This window comes from Gymnoscopelus braueri, assembly GCF_963280865.1.
Source record: "Gymnoscopelus braueri genome assembly, chromosome: 21".
Classification (NCBI taxonomy): Eukaryota; Metazoa; Chordata; class Actinopteri; order Myctophiformes; family Myctophidae; genus Gymnoscopelus; species Gymnoscopelus braueri.
Window position 1 is genome coordinate 36,606,229 of NC_137623.1, and position 19,075 is coordinate 36,625,303.

Sequence of the window (19,075 nt, forward strand, 5' to 3'; positions counted from 1 at the left end):
CTGCTGTGTGGGGGGAAGTGGGAGAGAGAGAGTCATCAAATGACTTCCTCACAGTTGGCAGCAAATGCCCGGCCAGGAAAAGGCAGTGGTGGTACTCAGATTTCTTACTTAAGTAGAAAAGTATTATCTTACAAGAAAAAGGCATGTAACTTCAAATGTTACTTAATTAAAAGTACAAAAGTATTGGCAGTATTGTACTCAAGTACAGTAGCCTACTTGAGTGTACTTAGTTACTTTCCACCACTGTGAACAGGGATGCTCTTCTCAGCTAATTGCTGGTTTTAATGTTCATACACTGACTTTTTTCTCCGTCCCGTGCTACATTTGTGTGTGAGAATCAGTTGGCAAAAGGTATATTGTTGCTGTCGAGCAGAAACATCTCTATAGGCTATTTTAGCTTTTTGTTGATCATACTTTAGGAAAAAAAGTAGCAGATCCACAAGCTCGAAACGCGAGCGAGCGTTTTGAGCTTGTCGATCTGCTACTTTTGCTGTTTTTGAATTTGAATCCTGAAAAGTAACTTTTTTGGACATTTGAGGTTTCCTCCCGACAGAGGCTACAGTAAATACAATACCCTCAGAGCTTGTGAATGATATTATGTTAACTGCAAAAACCGACTTACAACAGCAATCCACATGTTGGAATACTTTAAATGTAGTGTTTTCAAATACAATTGCCGTCAAATTGTCACATGATTTTATGGTGAACTATAAACGTCATGTTATGGATAATGCAGAGCATTTGATTGAACAGCTTTTATTGTCTCTTTTCTTGCAGACAAACTGTGGAAATGTACTGTCAAAGATATCACGACATTTGGCGTGGTTTTTATGGACACCATTCAAAATAGTTTGGGCGGTTGCTCTGAGCACGTGAATAATGGAAGTCAGCAGTTTTAGTAAAGCTGCTCCGAGGGGGAGTAGGTCTCTGTGTACTTTTGGCTATCTGTTTTTCACTTCAGAACAACAACACAACAGGTTCAAGGGAATATTGAGGGCCAAAAATGTCTGAAACACACTTCCACACTGAGAAAAAATGACCATGTTCCAGATCAAGTTTTCAGAGGTTATGAAAAGTCAACATAGTAACAATAAAAACAAACAAATGACCCAGTATTTTAATATATATACAGCCAGATGTTACGGTTCTTTATTTACCCATGTTGACAAGGTAACATTATGTAACAATGTAATAGCAGCTATTGTTTACATTTATATATATATTTATGTATACATTTACTCAGTTACATGATGCTGCTTTGACAGAGGCAAGAGTGATCAAGTTTCATTCTGTGCGAGACTTTAGAATGCAACTTTCATGAATTGCCATAACAAAGTACAACTGCAACTTGAAATGCACCTTTCAAAAGTATATATATATATATATTTAAAGCAAATAACATACAAGTACTTTTCCCCCCGTACTAACATAATTTGAAAGGGGATAACTATCACTGTTAAAGCTGAAATCCGTCACTTTTATATCCTAACCAGGATTCGAACCCGGGTCTTCCACGTGAAGGGCCAAATATCTACCACTCATCCAAAAGACCCAGTGGTCAATGGAAGAGTAGAGACCACCTCCAATCACTGCAAATGTTCTAGTTATATTGTATTAACATACTCTACAGCTTGGTTAAAAATTAAAATAGCGTTCTATTCTTTAAAATATGTTCCAGAATGCAGCATGACTAGACTAGCTGTGTGCCGACTATGGTCTTGGCTAACTCCAGTAACTGAGGATATCGAAATGTCCTGTTCTTCCATGACTCTGGGATTCCTTGGAGGCCGGCCTGAAAATACATCAAATAGACCGTTAAACAGACAGTACTCAGAAAGTGTTCATTAAATGTTGTTCATGCTACTCATACGCTAAGTTGGAATTGCCCGGGATCGAACCCATGACCTACTGGTCTAGGGGCGAGTGTTCTACCGACTGAGCTCGACTAACTGTTGCAGCCCTATTCACAAGTTCACAATCTTTGCCTCAGACTGTTCTGCTCTCTTACCTGTGCCCCGAAACAGGCTCCTATGAAGGCAGCTCGGCTGGCGGTGCACCCCCCGCAGCGCATGGTGGTCCTGACGGCTTCGTCCAGCTGGTTCAGCGTCAGCACCGCATGGAGCGCTCCTTGGAATGCACCTGGCACGGCTGGTCAAAAAACGTAGTGATGACATATTTACTCATAGTAAACTGGTATTAAACCAGTGGTTCTCAAACTCTTTCATGCCAAGGACCCCTAAATTGATATTTATTTGGTCGCGGACCCCCCATCTGAAATGATTTTGTGCCAGGGACCCCCAGAAGATAACATTTATATTAAAACAAATAAAAAATTATTCAATATTTTCCAAACATATATTATCAGTATTTAATAAAATAGCAGATGTACAAGCTCACAGCGTGGCACACGCTGTGAGCTTGTACATCTGCTATTTTTGAATAGCCAACATATAAATGGATGGAAGTTGTTAAAATGATTGTGATGCTATATTAACTACTTTTGCTGGGGACCCACTGGTACCCCCCCAAGGACCCCTGGGGGTCCCCGGACCCCATTTTTAGAACCAATGAGGTAAACAACAGCAATAGGTTCATAGGTTCGGTATTTGTAGTGCGCCCACCATCCAGGTAATACATTGGCCCGGGGCGCAGTCCGAAGAAAGAGGAAAACACACACACACACACACACACACACACACACACACACACACACACACACACACACACACACACACACACACACACACACACACACACACACACACACACACACACAACCCACAAAACAATAAGTGAACCTAGGAGTCCTCTACAATGAAAAGGTGTGAAAGCACTGCTTATTACGTGGGTCACTTTTACTCCACTCCACATCTTATAAAAAAAGATGTGGTCCAATAATGGCATTGATCCTATGTGGATCTCTGACATGATATTGATGATGACGTTAGTGTTGCCCAAATATGGAGAGATGGCGGGACACCTTCATCCATTTTTATGCGCTTTGCATGATTTGATTTGTAGCAAGGCCTTTGTGTTGTAGGCAAAACTCTCCCAAAACCACGTTGTAATGACATAAAGGGGCTTGCATCCAGTTTGAATAATTAATGTCTTGCATATGAATGACATCATGTTGATTACCTCAGTAATCTTAAAATTTCAGCCTGACACAAGCCCCATTGAACTCCATAAATATATCACAAAATATATATGTATATATATATATATATATATATATATATATATATATATATATATATATATATATATATATATAAAACAAACACGTGAACAAAATGTTTGGAGGAAATAAGTTGACCTACTGGCTTATATATATATAATAGCGAAAATAGCTAAAATAGTTTTAAAATGTTCTATTTTCAAAACCTGTATTTTCTTTTTAAATTCTTGTGAAAAATAGGGACTCTAAGGTTGAAAGGCCCTAAAGAGTACCTAAAAAGCACAGCAATGTATGTTTGCCAATGTCATTTTCCTGTGATGGTGGATGTCTCGTTATAAAATGAAATTCCTCCCATGTTATAGCAAGAATCCTTTGTTATCCCCCAGTAAAAACCTGAGCCACTCTGCTCAGCAGGGTGGGCAAAAGAAAAAGGAAAAAGAGGGGAGAGGGAAAGAGATCATTAATTTTGAGATCAAAGGTAAGAGCACCTTCTTGGAGCGAGACTAACGGATATGCTGACAGGAAGGGAAATGCGAGCCACCGTGCCAAGTCAACAGACCCGAGTCCCGCTGTGCCCTGCAGCCGGGCTGGCGAGCAGTGGTAGAAGAAGTACTCTGAATTTATACTTAAGTAAAGAGTAACAATACCACCGTCTAAAAATACACTGTTACAAGTGAAAGTCCTGTATTCAAAATGTTACTTGAGTAAAAGTGTTGGCATCGAAGTATTGTCAAAATGTGACAATCTTTTTCAAAAATAGCTCACAACGTGACGGCTATTTTCAAAAAGCCAAAGTATATAATAGCGCTTACGTGTTTAATAAATGTTTTCTAATATAATTTTTTTTTTAAAGTAACTAGTAAGAGAGTCTAAGTATACATAATAAATACTCAGGTAAAGTAAAAGTATATTGAAATTGTACTTAAGCACTCGGGTAAAAGTAGTCAGTTACTTTACACCGCTACTGGGGAGCACACACTCACCTCATGTGTTTGTGAACACCGCAGGTATGAGCTGTTGGGAAGTCCTGGCTAGGTTCTCCTTCACCTGGTGGATCTGGGCTGCAACAGAGATGTGGATGATTTAAAATGCACTGCCTGGAGAAATATAGTTTTTTTGCGCATCACTCTTGTACGACAAAGTAGGTCATTCATTTACGGAAAAAACATGAAATATGGACATACTGTACAAGGTTTGTGCCCGACAGCGACAATATGTTGAAAGAAAGTGAAGGCAAGGTGTGTGTGTGTGCGTATGCGTGTGCGTGTGCGTGTGCGTGTGCGTGTGCATGTGCGTGTGTGTGTCATACCAACGACAGCCTTGTCCAGCACCTGGGGGTTGTTTCTCTTGGGGTCATTCAGCTGGGCCAGCACTGCAGCCAGAGCATTGGGATCCGGACCATTCAAAATGAAATGCTCAATAAATCTGTGAACACACATACACACACACACAATAAGTTGTAGTGCGTGTAGGGCTGTCACTATTACAAAATTCAAGTTGACAATTAATTGTCACACAAATTATTGTGAATAACGATTTAATTGTGTTTTTGGCATTGAACATGCATGGGAACATGAATAAAAACGTAATTTCTGTGTGCCTTTTAGGGTTCGTAATCAAAAATATTACAGGGGCAGATATGACAAATAACTTAAATATACAAAGAAATAACTGACATATTTAATAATTACATTTTTGGAAAATATTTGAAAATGATATTAATGGATTTTTTTTAACATGGAAACGATTATGACAATTATGCAGAATAATTGCGATTACCTCAAATAATTGTGATTCGGGGATTATATAATAATTGTGACAGGCCTATGTGTGTGTGTGTGTGACAGGTTCATGGATACACTGATGCATGCTGGGTATCTGACCTTGCTGCAGCAAGTGTCACTGCCATACACATGTCATTGTTCTGGGTGACCCTCACAGCTGCCTCCACTTTGTCCAGCATGTCTGCTCGTCCGGCGAACATGGCCACCACGGGAGCCAGCCTAGTGATGCCGTCCATCTGACAGTCCACCTCACAGCCTGGGATGCACACACACAAATAGGGTTTTATTCATTTTGCTTATATTGTCATGTTTCTTGTTATTTGTATGAGGACCACAATGGAAATAAGTCATGGACTTTATAGTTTTTATTATCAATCTGCTGATCAACCCGATCAACCCGTTAACCCGACCTGAGGCTAATTCTACAAAATGCCTTCTAAATCTAGTTCTCAAACTTTTCCGTGCCAAGGACCCCCATAATGATACGCATTTGGCATTTGAAAAATGTTTTGTGCCAGGGACCCACAGAAGAGAAGATTTGTGTTAAAATTATTACAATTTCTTTCAAGGTTTTTCAAAAATAAAAATAAAATGTAAAAACTCGCAGCGCGTCCCAAAGTGACACGTTGTGAGCTTATATCTGCTATTTTTGAGAACCACAGTTTATTCTGATAAAACTTTGTTGCTATATAGCTCAAATCTAAAATTACACAGATGCTTTCCCAGTTTTAATGGGTTAACCTGTATGATTTGTAATTTGGGGGGGTTATTATTTGAAGTTAAACTAAACTAAATTAAACTTAGCTAAAACTAAACTAAACTACCCAATGTACCCATACATGCAACATCAACTCAAGATTTTTGTTTTTTGTAGTTTTCTGTAGTGTGTGTGTGTGTGTGTGTGTTTGTGTGTTTGTGTGCATGCGTGCGTGTTTGTGTGCATGTGTGCGTGTGCGTGCTTGTGTGTGTCCCCTACCGGTTTCTTCTTTGCCGCTGTCCACGTTTTTGAAGAAAGCTTTCAGGCTCCCATGCAACCATGGGCCGTCGATGGGGAGTACAGGTTTGGGACCCCCTGTTAAAGTGTTCAATTGAAAGGACATGGTTATATGGCTTATAACTGATCTGTCAGGGGGGGGTATGTAAAGATTATTCCAGCTCAAATGGTTTCAAACTAGGACCCCGATTTTGTGTTGAACTTTAAGTCAGGGACCAAATACATTAAATAACACAATATTCTCATCTTAACAGGGGTTCTTTGTCTGAGACCCTGCCAGGACATCTGACAAGCTACTTTTGGGTTCTCAGGTTTCTTCTCACGTTGAGAAACACTGGTATATTGTAGATAGATACACATGTGACAAAATGGGACAACGCACGCCAGGGTATGTGTAAAAGATTTTTCCATTTAAATCATATGATACAGTAAGCCTATAGGTATACCGAGCCTGTGATCTTGCAGTCAATTGTGACAGATTTAGCTTCCCTTGCCATTAGACTGTAAGGACTGTTTGCTTTGTAATGCTTATATAGGAATAAAGACATTTCTAGCACTAACCATTTAGCTGGAACACATGGTTCTCTGTGAAATTAGCAGGAACTCTATATTATAATAACTTGACTGGGGGAAAAAAAATCCCCAAAAGAGGGAAGCGTGAGTGCATGGAATATTGTTTCATGGAAAGGTAATTCCCCAGTCCCAGTGAGCAGTTTGGACATATCAGCGTTATCGGAAAAGCGCTTTCATTTCAATGTCCTCATCAAAGTCCTGAGTAACTATTAACTCTGTGATATTACAAAGTCCACTTGTTAATTATGATGAGATACGCCTTCATAGAGTGATATGGAAGTCTGGGTCCTGAACACTGTACCTTCTTTCTGTCTGTGTGGGTGATTGAGAGGCAGATCGTACACTGTTCCCGATCCAAAGAACTTGTAGGTGCGTTCGGTCAAATCCTCCACATTAACACCTGTTGAGTTGATAAACAGTAACGTTAACCCATTAAAGGGATAGTTCACCCCCAAAATGACTTTTTTCTATCGATTAGTCACCCCATGGAGACTTGAAGTCATTGACATTGCCTCGCACTGTGAGGCGTTCTAAGCTTGTAGATCGGCTTTTTTCACAATATTTATCTGTGGAACCGAGTCAAACTAAATGTAATGCCTCAATTCCAAGTGCTTGTCAGGGTGGGGGGACCTGGGGGGTCCCCAGTTAAATATGATTATTTTGGGGGGGTCGCGGCCTGAAAAGTTTGGGAACCAGTGTTTTAGGCTATACCTCCACACTGACTCAGGGACTCCAGCAGGACATAGGCCTGGTCTCCATAGCAGGTCTGTTCCCCTGTTGTCCTGCGGTAGAACGGGTTGGCTGACTCGGGCCGGAACTCTGGACACGGCTCCAGATCTGACAGGACTTCTTCAAGTGTTTCTGGCTTGTAGATCCAATGCATGGGCTGGGCTGCACGGGAGGAGAGCACACACATACAAACACGCGCATGCACACACCACACACACACACACACACACACACACACACACACACACACACACACACACACACACACACACACACACACACACACACACACACAATCATTGTTGATTATTGTCAATAATCATTGTACAACACAGTAGCCATGTAATAATATCTATATATAAGTAGGCCACCCAAAGACGCTTTACATGGGGGGGATTTCTTTTTATACAACAAAAATCTGAGGTTCTGTCAGTTCTAAGTAGACTTTCTTTAAAAAGCATCTTTAAAAACAATAAGTTTGTACATGGAACAAACACATTACATGAATAGCACAAAGACTAAAAAAGTTAAAAACGAAACAATCAAAATTAAGAACTACACATACAAAACAAACATCATCAAACAAAGTGAGTTTTTAGCAACTTAAAAAAAAAAAAAAACACTGACTCTGCATTTTGTATAAGATTCCAGAGAGTGGCGGGTTCCACTACAAAGTCACTCCCAGTTTCAGCTAGTTTTTGGGATGTCTGAAGGTCTGGGTCGTAAGACCTGAGATATCTCACATTGACAAGGGGATGTAGATATTTGAGTATATAAAGTGGGGGACCAGCCCATGTAGAGCTTTAAAGGTTTAAAAGGATTTTGAAATCAATTCTAGACAGTAGAGCTGCAGTAGAATGTTTACAGTTGTTTATAAGCTTACTTGTGAAGTAGTGGACATGAATGAAACAAGTCATAGTGAGCAGTGGTGGAAAGTAACTAAGTACATGTACTCAAGTACTGTATTTATGTACAATTTTGAGGTATTTTTTACTTTACTTGAGTATTTCCAATTTTCAATACTTTTACTTCTACTCCACTACATCTCAGAGGCAAATATTGTACTTTTTACTCCACTACAATTATTTGAAATCTTGAGTTACTAGTTACTTTGTATTATTAGAAAACATGCATTAACGTTATATTGCTTGGCTATATAAAAATAGCTGTGAGATGCGACGCATTGTGAGCTTTTAGATCTGCTATTTTCAAAATATTTTTTAACATTTTGAAATGGGACATTCTGCATAATGAGTACTTTAAGTACGTTTTGATGCCAATACTTTTGTACTTTTACTCAAGTACATTCTGAACACCAGACTTTTACTTATAACAGAGTAGATTGTGGATTTGCCACTGTTACTTAAGTAAAACATCTCAGTACTTCTTCCACCACTGATAGTGAGGCACTGTCTCTACACACCTTATCAGCAGAGGCAGCGTGCACATGTGTCCTACTGATTGTGTTCTGCTGATGTTCACAAGCACAGCATTAGAATAGCTTATATCATAGTGTGTAACCCATATTCATCATAACCCACTCTGTAACTAGAGCACAGATAGATCCAAGGCTGCCCCACTTCTGGCTTTATGGAATATTTATGTGATGGATGTGACTATATGTATTCACAGTCAAATTATTGAACCAATATGTGATCTATTCAGTTACGTCTGTGACTTATATTGGTTTGAATTACTTGAACCTGGCATCGCTATTTTGGTCATTATAGGCGAAAAATTCAACCTTCATAAATAGCTGATCTACAAACTCACAAACACCTTGTGAGCTTTTAGACTAGTATTTTGCAATTTGTGGTATACAACAAAGTACTATATGTATTGGGCTTAAGGGGGGCGACCTTAGGTTTGTGGGTAGAGAGTCAGTCTGGTAATCAGAAGATCACCGGTTGGCCCCCACCCCAGGCCCACCTAGTGTATGTGTCAAAGTGTCCGCAGCCAAATACATATCATTTTGGGGGTCCTCGACATTAAAACGTTTCAGAACCACGGCTTTAGAGCCCACTGCGTCCTGTTTCTCTTAAACCCGAAAGTGCTGTGATAAACCCCACGTCAATGTATCTTACCTGCTGCGTCTGCCACCGCTGCCCCAATAATGGCCCCGACGGCTCTGTCTGACACATCCACGGCCATCTGCAAACGTATTAAATACATATTATTATATACAAGGTCAAACTCATATTATACAGCGGTCATATAACTTTTCAAAGTAAGACCTGAGGCCTATTCTACAAAAGGCCTTCTAAATCAGTATAGTCCTCAAACTTCTTCGTGTCAAGGACCCCCAAATTGATATGTATTTGGCTGCGGACCCCGCATCTGAAAAGGTTTTGGTGCCAGGGACCCCCAGAAGAGGAGATTTGCGTAATTTAAAACAAAAAAATCTAATTAAAAATCCCGGTTTTAATGGGTTAAAAACTGACCAGTAAGGTTAATCTTTACATTTAAAGATAAAAACAATTACTAAGGATATTGCGGCATACTATACTGTACATATACACAACAAAGGCTTACATGAACAGTGCTGTACATACAGTAGTATATAATAATACAGTGTAGCATTACTTATGCTTATATATGTATTATATAAGCATACAGAAGTCATTATTCTGCGAAGAGAACCAACTATACAAAACTATTATATCTTGTGATTTAATTCCTCAGAATAGCAGTAAATCACCACAATGCACCACTGAGGAGGGTTTAATTATTGCTTCTGTCAATAGTATATAGACTAAACTACAGCATGTTCTTACCACAGAGTCCCTTAGTCACCGTCTTCCACTGTCGAGTTTGACTGACGCTGTCAGTTATGTGATGTGTGAGGGTGCACCCACCATCTGGTCTGGTCATCTGATCACACACACACACACACACACACACACACACACACACACACACACACACACACACACACACACACACACACACACACACACACACACACACACACACACACACACCACAATAATTTTTATTTATGTCCACATAAACAGAAATACAGGAATGCCTTATACAAAGGGCATAAACACCGCCAGTGCAGTCAGACAATAGGAAAACAGACAGTTACAATTAAGTGCCTAGACAGCAGAAAGTGTTACATACAATACAGTTGACATACTTGTCAGACACAGCAGACAACAATCAAAACAACGCCTCCTCCAAATTGAGCGACACACACACAAGCACACACACGCACACACACACACACACACACACACACACACACACACACACACACACACACACACACACACACACACACACACACACACACACACACACACACACACACACACACACACACACACACACACACACACACACACACATACACATACACATACACATAGAGAGAGAGTGCTCTATTGGAGAAAGAGGCTAGGGGGACATTTCGCCAGCAGGGGGCTCTAACACAGTGGGTGCAAATGAGAAACTCAACTGTCAAACATTTAATAAAATAAACATGGACAGATAGCATCCATACCACAATGAAGCAATACTCTGTTACAAGTAAAAGGCCCGTATTCAGCATCAGATCAGCTTTTCAAAGTGGAGTAAAAAGTACAATATTTGCCTCTGAGTTGTAGTGGAGTACAAGAAGTATAAAGTATTGACACAATGGAAATATTCAAGTAAAGTAAAAAATACCTAGAAATTGCACTGTACTTAAATAAATGTAGGCTAAATTGTTACTTTCCACCGCTGTATAAAACAAAGGACAGATAACTGTGGGTAATTCACTCTTGACTGTGTTTAACAGGTCAGGAGAGGTGAAAGCTGGTACATCCACAAATCAAGGGCAAGACCACCAGATTTCTGATTGATTCTGCTGATTCGTCCTGCCTTATTGCCTATGTTCTAAGCCTATCAGAAAGCTTGTTATATTCATAATAATTTCTGCCTAAGTCAAAAAGTTAGCCTCATGGCATAATTGCCTAAGTCATTTTTGGAATCTAACAAGCATTCTGATAGGCTGAGGACATATAGGCAATAAGGCACAATGAAGCAATATTGTTAGGAGAGTAGAGTTAGGCAGAAATGTCAATTTGGCCCAAAAAATGCGTTAGCAGTTATGCTCTGAGGCTAACGAAATGGAACACTTTACTTGAAACTACCATGGTTCCGATACCAATATCAGTATCGGAAAAGCTGCCGATACTGCCTAATATGCTGGTATCGGTGTCGGCGAGTAATGTCAGTCTATGCCATTCCGATACCATGTAATTTATGTCATTTGCAGTCATCAATTATTTTGTGTTTTGAATGCTTCAGTTGATGTTGCACTACTATTTTATACTCTAACTGTACTATTGACATTATAATTTTTTGTACTGCACTTTAACAATTATTAATGGATATGTTATTCATTCCTAGAAAGATTCCTAGAAATGATACATCTCTACTTGAAACTGACTGTTTCCCCCATCTTACTTTCCACATTGAGCCATTTGAAATGAGAGATCACCACAGTTAGGAAACTTCTGTATTGCATGTAGCTATATGCTCTATAAAGTTTACTGCTGGAACAATGTATGGTAGCAGTGACAACATACGTCTGGGCTGCAGACACCTTCCTATTAAACTCATTCAACTAAAGTTCCTTGATGTTTTCCACCCCTTCCTACACGGTAATGTCCTCTGTTTTACAGGTAAGAATACAAAAAAGAATGTAAATTTCTTCACACATTTTACTTAAAAAACAACAAGTTTGTACAAGCTCAGGGCTCACTACGCCTTGTAGACGTATATGGCTATTTTAGCTTTTTTTTGTCAGGGTTTGACCACTTTAACCCCAGCATCCATCCATATTGTGGGGAAAGCTTTCGCATAGCCGATCGACAAGCTCACAACGCGTTGCAGCACGAGAAAACAGAAAATATACGAGCAGAGAGCCGTGAGGGACTCCGCTCAACCATATGGGGTTTAAGTGGTTAATGGTCCAGAATTTAACACTGATGATCTCTCTCTCTCTCTCTCCCCCTCTCTCTCTCTCTCTCTCTCTCTCTCTCTCTCTCTCTCTCTCTGTCTCTCTCTCTCTCTCAATGCAATGCAATGCAATGCAATTCAATTCAATTCAATTCAATTCAACAGGCTTTATTGGCATGACATTTTAAAAGTGTTGCCAAAGCACAATTACACAATTTCTCTCTCTCTCTCTCTCTCTCTCTCTCTCTCTCTCTCTCTCTCTCTCTCTCTCTGTCTCTCTCTCTCAATGCAATGCAATGCAATTCAATTCAATTCAATTCAATTCAATTCAATTCAATTCAATTCAATTCAATTCAATTCAATTCAATTCAATTCAATTCAATTCAATTCAATTCAACAGGCTTTATTGGCATGACATTTTAAAAGTGTTGCCAAAGCACAATTTCTCTCTCTCTCTCTCTCTCTCTCTCTCTCTCTCTCTCTCTCTCTCTCTCTCTCTCTCTCTCTCTCTCTCTCTCGCTCTCTCAATGCAATGCAATGCAATGCAATTCAATTCAATTCAATTCAATTCAATTCAATTCAATTCAATTCAATTCAATTCAATTCAATTCAATTCAATTCAATTCAATTCAATTCAACAGGCTTTATTGGCATGACATTTTAAAAGCACAATTACACAATTTCTCTCTCTCTCTCTCTCTCTCTCTCTCTCTCTCTCTCTCTCTCTCTCTCTCTCTCTCTCTCTCTCTCTCTCTCTTTATCATGTGCTTCCCAGCACTGACTCCACACCAGTGGTGAAAAGTAACTAAGTACATGTACTCAAGTACTGTACTTAAGTACAATTTTGAGGTATTTGTATTTAACTTGAGTATTTCCAAACTCCAAAACTTTTACTTCTACTCCACTACATCTCAGAGGCACATTTTGTACTTTTACTCCACTACAATTATTTGAAAACTTTAGTTACTAGTTACTTTGTAGATTCTGATTATTATTACAAAACATACATTAACCACTTCAGCCCTATACAGTATACATTTCGGCCATTTAAAAATAGATAATCTAAAAGCAATTGTGAGCTTGTAGATCTGCTATTTTCAAAATATATATATATATTTTAAAACTTGTGAAATGGGACATTCTGCATAATGAGTTATTTTACTTTAGGTGCTTTAAGTACAATTTGATGCCAATGCTTTTGTACTTTTACTCAAATAAAATTTGAATTCCGGACTTTTACTTGTAACAGAGTATTTCAGTATTGATACTTTTATACAGAAGTAAAACATATCATTACTTTTTCCACCGCTGACTCCACACACTAGTGGTCACCTCCCCCTTCTGATGAAGCCCTGGCCAGTTTCCACTGATGCCTGGACTCTCATGGGTGTCCCGTCCTCATCGATTTCTCCCCTGCTCTTCCACGCTGGCAAAGTGGAGTATTTTAGAGGTCATGTCATCTGCACAATCAATACCATGGAAAACAATTAACAGACACATACTGCTATGGTCTCTCTATTAAGAACTGCAAAAGGTCACAGTCCAATATCTTGGGATACTGTGGGCATTACCAGAAGGGAATACTGTCATACTGTACCTACTGTATATATGTATAAATGTGTACATTTAACCACTTAAGATGATGTGTCGAACGACAAAAATAGTATATCTACAAGCTCACATGAATGCGTTATGAGCTTGTATTGTAGATCTGCTATTTTCATAATCTTTGAAGAAAATTTAACATTTTTGAGAATTTTCGCCTAAACTGTGTACAGGTCAGATTGCCCCAATCAGTGTCGCAATGCTGAATTGGAACGTGGTTGCACTCTATTTGAATGACGTGACGCGCACGTCGCTTAACACCTACACTACAGGTCACACAATGGACAATTGATATGCATCTAGGCTCATTCCTATGTTAATCCACCTGGTGTGAGTCGGGAGCCTTTGTAAACTTTGTTGAGGTGTGAATTTAAAGTCGTTTTAAATCTATGCATGTGCCTGCGCATGCACCTGGTCAAATAGGTTCCTGCACGGCGTGCAAGGCCGTCCCATGAGCAATGCAACCCTGGCCCCAATGGATCACATAATGGCAATGCTCCTTTGGTTCTTTAGCTAACGACGAATACACACTGTTCTACAACATGTACAGTACATGTTCATGTACATAACCTGATAGATAGAACAGAGGAAAACCAGATGGATCCATACAACGTCAATGATATTCTAACAGACTGTAAAAAAGAACTGAACTGACCTGTACATACATACATACATACAGTACATGGAGGGGATGCCACCAGGGCATTCTGTGCCAGGTCTTGCAAATAGCATGTGGTGGAAGGTGAGGACAGGCGGTGACCCTGCAAACCATGCCCCGTCTATTCTTTGTTCCATGTGCGTGGCACACGTGTCCCCGGACAGATGCCGGTCAACCCTCAGCCCCGGGGCTATAGTCTGCAATTTGTCACACACACTGACGCAAACCCAAACATGCTGTGTCTTCAAAGCTGACCCATAAAAATGTAAACTTTCTACTTAGCCTGGTGTATGTGAGCGGCAACCTTGTGGCAGTCACCTACAGCAGGGGTCTTCAACGTTTTTCAGTCCAGGGACCCCTTAGGTGAGAGAGAGATGAAGCAGGGACCCCACACCTGCCCCCTCGTATAAAATTGTGGTGCAGATTAAACTTTTTCATAGATTTTATTGATAGCTTCATAGACTTGTTTGACAGGACTGTCAATGTGTAGTGTTGTGTTGGATTCATGTTAATATGTATTTTCAGACAGTTCAACTCTTAAACCCTCAATACTTAGAAATCCCTTTTTCCCCCTACACCAAACCTCTTTGCTGAAAATAGCCGAACTATCGTGAGGCGTTGTGTGCTTGTAGATCTGCTATTTTCGGCTAATGTTCCACTCAGAATAGGGGTGCTAGGGTTCAAGTGGTTAATATACAAACCGTAGTAACTCTGAGGACCCCCTAGGGGTCCTGGACACCCTGCTGAAGACCCATGACCTATACAGTGTGTGTCCTTCCTCACGGTACAGCTACAGCACACGTTCATCATCAAACAGCTTTCATTATGGCTTTCCTTTTTTCCAGAGCCACCTCTAAGCAGTGGTGGAAAGTAACTAAGTACATTTACTTAAGTACTGTACTTAAGTATCATTTTGAGGTATTTGTACTTTACTTGAGTATTTCCAATTTCCAATACTTTTACTTCTACTCCACTACATCTCGGATCCACATACTGTACTTTTACTGTTACTTTGTAGATTTTGATTATTATTACAAAACATACATTAACCACTTCAGCCCTATATACATTTCGGCCATTAGAAAATAGCCGATCTACAAGCTCACAATGCGTCGTGAAGCAACGCATTGTGAGCTTGTAGATCGGCTATTTTCTAAAGATTTTTATACATTTGAAAACTTGAAATTAGACATTCTGCATAATGAGTACTTTTACAATTGGTACTTGAAGTACATTTTGAAGCTTGTACTTTTGTACTTTTACTCAAGTCAATTTTTAATTCCGGACACTTGTACTTGTAACAGAGTACATCTACAGTTGATACTTTTACTCAAGTAAAACATGTGAGTAGTACTTTTTCCACCGCTGCCTCTTAAGTCCATTTTCCATAGGACTCTATACCAGGCATTAATCACAGGAATGCTGATAATTGCCCGGCTGACTGTCCTTCCAGTCCCCGAGGAGTGGGGGCTGAAACCAGAGAAGGGTGCTGAGAGGTATACACGCCTGGCAAGCCAGCATCCGGCCTCTACAGCCACGTCTCCTGTCATCCGTGCTATGAAAGTCATGGCATTCACTGAGTGCCCATGTGGCAGACAAAGCATGTCAACAGGAGAGCTGTCTTATTATTATTGTTGCTGTTATAGATATATTCCCCTTATCTTCACTGACACGTTTCTAAGCTTTAATGATAGCTTTTAGGAATGCCACTCGACAAGCCCATCTGTTATTTTTTTTGGCCTTTCCGGTACATCATGTTTTGATTTTGATTTTTGTTCCTTTCCGTATAAAAGTATAGTTTTTTTCCCTATTTTTGTTGTTATCATCTGTCTTTTTAAATGTGCAATAAACTAAACTAAACTAAACTAACAGGAGAGCTGTCAACTCCTGAATGCAAACATAGCTTATCTACAAGCTCTCCTAGATCTCCTGATCTAGGAGAGCTTGTAGGTCAGCTATTTTCGTAATTTCTGAAAAACGTTGAATATTTTTGAAAAAATAAAGAGATGCCCAAAATAGGAGCACCAGGTTGAAATCGGTTGACTGCTTTAGAGCAGGACACAACTGTTTATGTAGAACAACGGGTCATGGCACCGATGTGATATTATCAGTGGTGTAAAGTAACTAAGTACTTGTACTCAATTCAATTCAATTCAATTCAAAGGGCTTTATTGGCATGAGAAAACATACGTTTACTCCACTACACTTTACTCAAGGACTGTGCTACTTATAAGTACACTTTTGAGGTATTTTTACTTTACTAGAGTATTTCCAATTTTCATTACTTATACTTCTACTCCACTACATCTCAGAGGCAAATATTGTACTTTTTACTCAACTACAATTATTTGAAAACTTGTTAGTTACTTTGTAGATTTTGATTATTATTAAAAACATGCATTAACCACTTCAGCCCTATGCATAAATAGGCCATCTGAAAATAGCCGATCTACAAGCTCACAACGCGACACGTTGTGAGCTTGTAGATCTGCTATTTTCAAAGCACTTTTATAGATTTGGAAACTTGTGAAATGGGACATTATGCAAAATGAGTACTTTTACTTTCAGCACTTAAGTATATTTTAAAGGTTTAATGACATTCACTTTTACACCACATTCAAAGTCTTTGTCCTGGTCCTTCAAAAGTGTACAAAAAGTTTTAAGTGAAAATTCCATTCCAGTGATCCATGGCAGGTGTTTTTCTCTCACATTTCTAAAGCCTTTTCAACTGCAATGAAAAAAGAAATCTTTGCCTGCGGGTGTCGCTGGTGAGGGATTTTGCCTGTCAATCATCGCCTCTGCTCCGCCCCCCCCAAAGGAAAGGATAGGGGAGGGGAGGGGCGAGGAGTAGAGTGGGCGGGATTAATCGACTGTGACCTCACTGTCGAAGGGCCAAGCTCAGATTACTTTTCAGCCTAATTATTCAGAAAACCCCAGACCACAGAAAATCCACTGAATGTTCTAAGTTCAGGTTTTTTGGGTGTAATTGAGGTCATAAAACCCCAAATAAAACATTGAAAATAAAAAAAGTGAAAATGAATGTCATGATACCTTTAATGCAAATACTTTTGTACTTTTACAGTATTCAATTTTGAATACCGGACTTTTATTTGTAACAGCAGTATTTCTACATTGTGGTATTGATACTTTCACCTACACAAATATAACATGTGAGTACTTCTTTCACCACTGGATATTATAGGCCCCTTTGGGGGGCTTCCGGCAGGGCAATGCTGTACAGCACTATAATGCTCTCTAGACTCTCTGCAGAGAGCGGTTGTGCTGAGCATGCCCTGCTTTCCATTCGTACAGTTACAAACATTCACATCTGGGAATAACCTGGTGAAACCACAGTCTTCAGCCTGTGGGCCACTGCAAATCTCCACTGGAGCCATCCATTGTGGAGCTACAGCCTGGTTGGGGAAGGAAGCGCATTACTCATTCACTCTTCCTGCCTGCGTCTTCCCCATTGCACAGGGAATTCAAACCAGCACCCTTTCGGTCATATAATAGCCGGCTCTTTGTTTCGGTAACATCGGCATTTTTTTTTGCTATTTTCGTGCAACGCCATTGCAAGTATTAAATAGAGCTTAGGTAGTTAACCCATTAAGACCTGAGGCAGATTCTACAAATGCCATCTAAATTAGTAGTACTCAAACGTTTTCGTGCCAAGGACCCCCAAAATTATATATATTTGGCCGTGGACCCCCCATCTGAAAAGGTTTTGTGCCAGAGACCCCCCAGAAGACAAGATTTGTGTTAAAAAAAACATTTTTTTCCAAATATTTCACACGCTTCCAAGATTTTTCAAAAACATCAAAAATAGCAGATGTACAAGCTCACTGTGAGCTTGTATATCTGTTATTTTGTAGTACCACTGTCCTAAATCCTAGGAGTTTTCTGAAAAATGCATGTTGCTATAGCTAAAATCTATAACCCAACCGGTTTTAATGGATTAAGACTGGTATTAGTTTGTTTTTTTACTCAATCGCTGCATATCCACCTCTTCTCCAGGAACAAAGCAGGACCTGGGAGAGAGCAAGCAGAGCCCACCCCCACAGCTCTTGCTTAGTCATACAATCATCCTTTCCATTCCCCATTACCCAGGGATTTAGAACATTGGATTTGAAGTCTAACCGGACCATTCAGTTGGATCCCAAGGCAATTTCCATCTCCTTTCATGGCTATTGTGCAATATTCACACACACACACACACACACACACGCACACGCACACGCACACGCGCACGCGCACGCGCACGCGCACACACACACACACACACACACACACACACACACACACACACACACACACACACACACACACACACACACGGTTCTTTTAGAATAATTTAAATGCAGAGCATTAATTATCCAGCAGATTGGTTCAGTCATGCCAGTCACACAGTCACTGGGTGCAATGCATTGACAGTGTTATGCAAGTAGCCTACCTTAAGCTTAATTCCATTTTAATACAAAAAATTACAAAACACCAATTTACATTTTAGATGCATTTCATGGGTTGAGTGACCTGAACTTTCTTTGACTGACAAGGTCTAAACATTGCCAATGATTCTCAAAGATCTACACTTATTTTTTTTGCCAAAA

The 19,075-nt window shown here is 39.8% G+C and overlaps 1 pseudogene across 1 annotated transcript; it reads right to left on the minus strand.

Annotated features, from left to right (window-relative positions):
• Positions 1–1,134: 1,134 nt before the first annotated feature.
• Positions 1,135–10,129, minus strand: LOC308077114 (crystallin J1B-like; annotated as a pseudogene). Its single transcript, XR_013935033.1, has 10 exons — positions 10,033–10,129; positions 9,343–9,409; positions 7,241–7,420; positions 6,831–6,929; positions 5,939–6,034; positions 5,062–5,218; positions 4,488–4,603; positions 4,162–4,239; positions 2,009–2,148; positions 1,135–1,792 (listed from the first exon to the last, which is right to left on the minus strand). The product of XR_013935033.1 is annotated as a crystallin J1B-like (transcript).
• Positions 10,130–19,075: the final 8,946 nt, after the last annotated feature.